The sequence below is a fragment of the Cebus imitator genome, unplaced genomic scaffold (assembly GCF_001604975.1).
Source record: "Cebus imitator isolate Cc_AM_T3 unplaced genomic scaffold, Cebus_imitator-1.0 Scaffold167, whole genome shotgun sequence".
In the NCBI taxonomy this organism is placed as follows: Eukaryota; Metazoa; Chordata; class Mammalia; order Primates; family Cebidae; genus Cebus; species Cebus imitator.
In genome coordinates, this window is record NW_016107482.1 from 1,659,511 (window position 1) to 1,666,148 (window position 6,638).

The window sequence follows — 6,638 nt, forward strand, 5'->3', positions numbered from 1 at the left end:
AAGAGAGACACATCCTGCTACCCGAGTTCATTTTACGTTGGGATTTTATAGAATGAGTTGACCCACAATGAAGAATAAAAGAGGCCATTTAAACACATATTTACATATGGAACTTGTTACTTCTAAAATAGGTTGAATATATGTAGATGCATGTGTATGTTTAAGAAGGATAATATGAAATAGTAGATGATAGCCACATAAAACATTATTGAGAAGATGGGTAAAGGTTTTCTGGAGTTGTATCTATCAGTTTTTGAATTTTACATCATGAAATTTAAGACAACTTCCCATAAACTGCCTTTAATTTTTCTTGGTTTTATTTTTATCTATTATTATTATTATTATTATTATTATTACTGTGCTTTTTTTTTTTTTCAGACAGAGTTTCATTCTCGTTGTCCAGGCTGGTTTTCTTTTCTCTTTCTTGTCTCACCGCAAACTTGCCTCCTGGGTTCAAGCGATTCTCCTACCTCAGCCTCCTGAGTAGCTGGGATTACAGGCATGCGCCACCACACAGGCCAATTTTGTATTTTTAGTAGAGATGGAGTTTCTCCATGATGGTCAGGCTGGTCTCAGACTCCTGACCTGAGGTGATCCGCCCACCTCATTCTCCCAAAGTGCTGGGATTACAGGCATGATCTTGGTATTATTTTTTGCTGAGAGAGAAGAGCTTTAAACCTCTGCAATCTCCCTTATAACAAAGAAAAAGGTGTTTTAAAGTCAGTTCAGACATCAAAAGAATGGATCAAAGCATTTGTCAACATGAATGGGCAGGAGAGAAACTGGAGACCCAAAGAACACCTGTAGGACAAGGTGTGTTGCATATATTCTGCCTGCAGAGAGAGAGAGAGAGAGAGAGTGTGTGTGTGCGTGTGTGTGTGTGTGTGTGTGTGTGTATGTATGTATGTATAGGCATTGCTTCTCTGTGCCACTTAGCAGACTTCCTGGAGAAAGGGATGGATGTGAAGATGTTCATAAAGAGACCAGTCAATGTATGAAGTGAAATAGTGAAACTGTGAATTGTCATCCATTTTTTATTTTCAACATTGGGGATTTCATATTGTTCAACTGTTAATATGTGATAGACAATGAAACACACTCAGGAAAATATGATTATTTTACTTTGCAAGTCGTAAGTACACAGACAATTCTTTTATCACCATGTTATATATTGCAAAACATGGGCATTTTGAAAGGAAACCTACCTAAATTCACTTATCAAATCAGGATGCTTTGCTTTTCAGGGCCAGCAACAAAATTTGTCCCTCCAGAAATAACTTCCTCATTCATACTCCGCACAATGTTCAGGAAACAGAGGATTGTTTAACTTTCTTTTGGGAGATTATTGCACCGCTCACTAGTTCTCATTAAAATACTTTTCCTCCTGATTTCCATCTTAAATTTTCCTTTCATTAATTTCTTCCCTTACGCCCAGGCATGCCTAATTTTATGTGAATATATGTGCATCGATCTTTAAAAAATAACCTCACCAGATTGTTTTAGAGAAGATTATTCAGTTATAACACTTGAGGAAGCACAAGCTTTGTACTCATATCCAAGTGCAGATTCATATTAATGTTTAACACTTATTCATCATAAAAAATCCTTTTTATTTTTAGTATGGAAAAATTTGTTAATTAAAATTTCAGTAGCATATATCTTGGGAACCTGAAATTCAAAAGGCCTGATAAAATGTAAATGATTTTATGTAAATGCTAAAATGGAACCAGGGTCAGGCATAATTCATCACTGTCACAACTAATCATGGGAATTGTTAAATGTGTAACAGGAAAATCAAGGTCATTTTATCTATCTATATATATAGCAAAATACTGATGTTGATAAGCACAGAAACATGTTTTTATTGCTCCCATCTTTACAAATGCAATAGTCCGTTCTTATACACACAGGATATGTTCCAAGACCCCCAGTGGATGTCTGAAACCACAAATATCACAAAACTGTATATATTAGTCCATTTTCACACTGCTGATAAAGACACACCTGACACTGGGTAATTTATAAAGAAAAAAGAGGATGAATGTGGGGAGAGGCCTCACAGTCATGGTGGAAGATGAAAGGCACATCTTACATGGAGGAAGGCAAGGGAGAATGAGAACCAAGTGAAAGGGGTTTCCTCTTATAAAACCATCAGATATTGTGAGACTTTCACTACCATGCAAACATCATGGGGGGAACTGCCCCCCCCCATTATTCAATTATCTCCTGCCAGGTCCCTCCCACAACATGTGGGAATTATGGGAGCTACAATTCAAAATGAGATTTGGGTGGGGACACAGCCAAACCATAACATTATATGTACACTGTTTTTTCCCATACATACATGCCTATGACAAAGTTTATTTTATAAATTAAGCACAGTAAGAGATTAACAACAGCACCTAATAATAAAATGGAACAATCATAACAGCATGCCAGCATCACTACTCTTGCACTTGGGGCCATTATTAAGTAAAATGAGGGTGACTTGAACATAAGCACTGAGACATCCCAACAGTTAATCTCAGATCTCATAACTTGATAACCATGGTGGCTGCTAAGTGACTCACGGGGTGGGAGCTCTGTCTATGGCTGACAAGGATATGAGTCACCTCTTGGGCCAGACGGAGCAAGATAGCGGAAGATTTTATCACTATGATACTCAGAACAACACATAATTTAAAACTTATAAATGGTTTACCTGGGAAATTTTTCCACTTAATATTTTCAGAACTCAGAAACCTCAGGAAGTAAAACCATGGGTAAGGGGGGCTACTGTAACCCTCTCATTATCTTACTTGTTGCAGCTACCACACCATTTCTCTCATTGCCTTTTAACAAAGTGGCCTCAAGGATCATATATGCTGCCTCCAGTTGTGCTTGTTCATTCTCTGTTGACCCCACACCAGTCAGGCAGTAGTCCTCAGAATGCCACAAAACTTGTTCCTGTCAACACACCCATGAGTTCCACCTTATTAAATATAGTGCTTTCTTCTTCTGTCAGCTGAAATTGACATTATCCAACATTCTCTTCTCCCAGAAAGGCTTTCTTCACTTGATGTCCAGGCTACCATAATGTGCTTGTCCCCTTACCCCAGTACATGGCTATACCTTTGTAGTTTCATCTTCATCTCTGACCATTAAATTCTGGAATTAAAAACTCAATCATTGCATCTTTGCCCTCTTCTATGTACTCATCTCTCAGGGATCTTATGACTATAATTGCCGTCTACATGCTTGTATCTCCAATTACATTTGTCCCTTGATCTCCAGACCCTATATTCAAATGCTCACTTAATACATCCACTTAGCATGTCTACAACTGAGGTCCTGCTAGGACCCACTCCTGCTCTTCCCATATCCTTTCACATGTCAGTTAATGACAACGGAACTTAATGCTCAAGACAAAATTCTGTAATCAATCTTGATTCCTCTTCTCATTTCTTCCACAGCTATCTCTGTGATTCAAACCACCATTACGTAGACCTGGTTTGTTAAAAACATCTATATGCTGATGTAAAGGTGTTTTGCCTTCCATTATACCTTTCATTAGTCTATTTTCAACACAACGTCCAGATCTAATTTGTTAAAACATAAATCAGCCATGTTGCTTCTCTACTCAAAATATTCAGCAAGTTCTGCCTTTTGGAATCTAAGCTTACATCCCAATTGGGACCAAGGCTTTCTTTGCAAGGTCCTCACTTCCCTTCTGTTACCTCTCTGAGTTAATCACTTCCTTCTCTTTCCTCATGTACTAGCTCACTAGATTCCCACTCATCCTCATAGAGGCCAGGTTTACTCCTGCATCGCAATTTTTTTAATTTGCTGTTCTCTTTGTCTGGGATGCACCTATCTCAACACATAGAGCATCAGAGCTCGAGACTTCACTTCCTTCAGACCACTTCCAGAATGTTGCCTTCAGAATAAGATTAACCCCGACAATCCTAGCTATAACCCATACACCATTCTCCTATGGCTTGCATCTCTCTTCTTGATTTTTCTTTTTAACACATGCCAGCAATATATTTACTATTAATGTTACTTTCTCATTTCTCCTCTAGAAAGAATTTAGTCTCCATGAGAACAGAGATTTGTCTCCTGTGTTCACAGCCACAATACCCAGTGGAGTGTTTAACTCATAACAGAAATTCAAGAAATATTGGTTGATTGAATGAACTGATTATAAATTATTATGATAAACAAACTTCTAAATAAAAGCCATATGCTTATGTCTTCCATAATAGCCATTTAAATATTTAACACTGGAAAACATATTATTTACTTGGCCATTTAAGTAGTTTAACACACTTTTTATTTTGCAACACAAATGAATGCAGCCATCCTTTGAATAGGTGACTTTGTCTATTTATTTCACTGTCATTCAGAAAATGCATTTATGCACCAATTTAGCATTAAGAAATTGGGTAACACTAACTTTTTAATTATAATCAGTATGGATGTAAACATAGATAATCTATTTTTCTTATCCATAGATTGCTTGCTTTTCTCTCTCTCAGCACATTTCTGTGAATTTTTCAGAAGCAGCCCAAATAGAAAGAAATTTGCCTAAGAAATCACAGAAAGCAGTTGGTTTATTTACTAATTTTCCAAAGTTAGATAACATTTTGGACTTGTTAGACTAAAATTTCTTAGTAGTCCCATAATATTTTAATTTTACATTTGATGCATTATAAATTTATTTTGCTCTGATGTTTTTCAGAGCTCTTCTATTATTTAGAATTTTGCCTTTGGACTACAACATGCACTCGCGAAGCCCTCCATTAACCAAATTACTGTTTTGCTCTTAGAAGATTCTGGTTACTGGCAAAATTATTTCCTGTGGTAGATAATAAAGGTGAGGGGAACATTTGTTTTTGGTCTGAAAAGTTGTGACTTCATGAATTCAAAAGTATAATATGAAAACAAATATAATCTTTAAATTTTGTATCAGGTAAAAGCAGAATATCTCCTCAAGTTGGAAACCCACTTGGAAGTATTTTATCATGAATCTGATTGAAAAAAGAGGGACACAGATTCTATTTTCATATTCTTAATACGTTAATTTTATATCTATGGAAGGCAGAATGAATCATTTTTTAAAAAATATTGATAATTGTAATTGTATAAATAGGAGTGTAACTGAAATTTGATAGACTTGGGGTACATAACCTGAAGGAACATAATATCTAATACTTTCAGTGTAAACAGCTCAAACAAGTTCTTTTATTTAATTGCCTACCTCTTTGAGTCAACATTATTTTGTAAAAACGTATTTCACATAATTTTAATGTTTCCATTAACAATTTATATTTTAAAATGAGTATATACAGACACAGACAATATTAAAATGAGCTAAGTGTTCCTATTTAGCTACTCTGCTCATGTAAGGGACTACAATTTGCTTGCAAATGTTAGTTCAAATCAATTGATGTAAAGTCATCACTGCATATTAAATCTGAACAAGCTACCTAATGTGGTCACTGACAAAAGTGTGAATGGAGTTATAAGAATATATCTGTATTATATTATAAATCTAGTATCATTTACTTAAATAAAATTTTATTTTTGTACCTTCGTTGCTATATCTTTCAAAGGTATTGATTTCAAGTTCTGCATATTAGAAGGCATTTATAGATGTATAACTTAAGGTCTAGGCCACATGGAATTTGTGAAATGCATTTTGAGAAATTTGTGAGAGACACCTCAAAGAAATACACAGTTGCAGAGAAGTTGAAAGCAAGACACAACCACTTATTGAAGATAAAAGCATGTTGTGCATAGTGGGACACATTGGACAGAGAATAGAAGGGGTGATTTTACATTTGAGCCCCAAATTTAAAGCCACAATAAGAGATAGTGATGACTGCCTTTCTTTTGGAATTGATCTGTTTCTTAAATTGGTAACTGTACTACGTAGTGCCAGTGACAGCTGTGATAATGAATTGCCTGAGGAATACCGAGAATCAGCTATTATATTTAAAACAACAACATAAAAAGCTATGATTTGATGTTCATTTATGTTCCTTCTTAGTTAAGAAACTTAGATATGCTTATAAAATCTGTCCCTACTCATGTCCCTTCACTGTCCTTTGTAATACAAAAAACTCAATGTTCTTTTAGTTCCTTTGCTTATGTCTACTAACAAAGCTGTTTTTTTGATATGAGAAATTTTATATCGATTGCTTATTTTTTTTTTTGGTTTATGTTTTCAATCATTTACGTTATCCATTTGACTCTAATTTTTTTCTAGCATTCTTGCTTGATTCTAGTCTCATTACTTTGTATTTTTACATCCGTGAATCTGAGTTACATAATTTACTTGGTATGTTTATCTTTAAAAAGATTTGGGTTATGCTACCCTGGAATAAAAAAAAAATAGAGAAAATGTATTTAGTTTTTTTTTTTTTCTTACAGCAGATCACATCTTGAAATGAAGTAAACATAGCAAAGGAGAAGTAATATTTTTCACAGTGAAATTTTGGAAATACTGATTTTCTATTTAAGCCCAGGAGTTATTTTCATTTACTATTGGACTCAAATCAGTTTTCCTACGGAATTAAGATGTGATACTGAGTTTCAAAATCATTGAACTCTTTGTCTGGAGGATTCACTTCAAGGCTATATCCCAAATAAAAAAA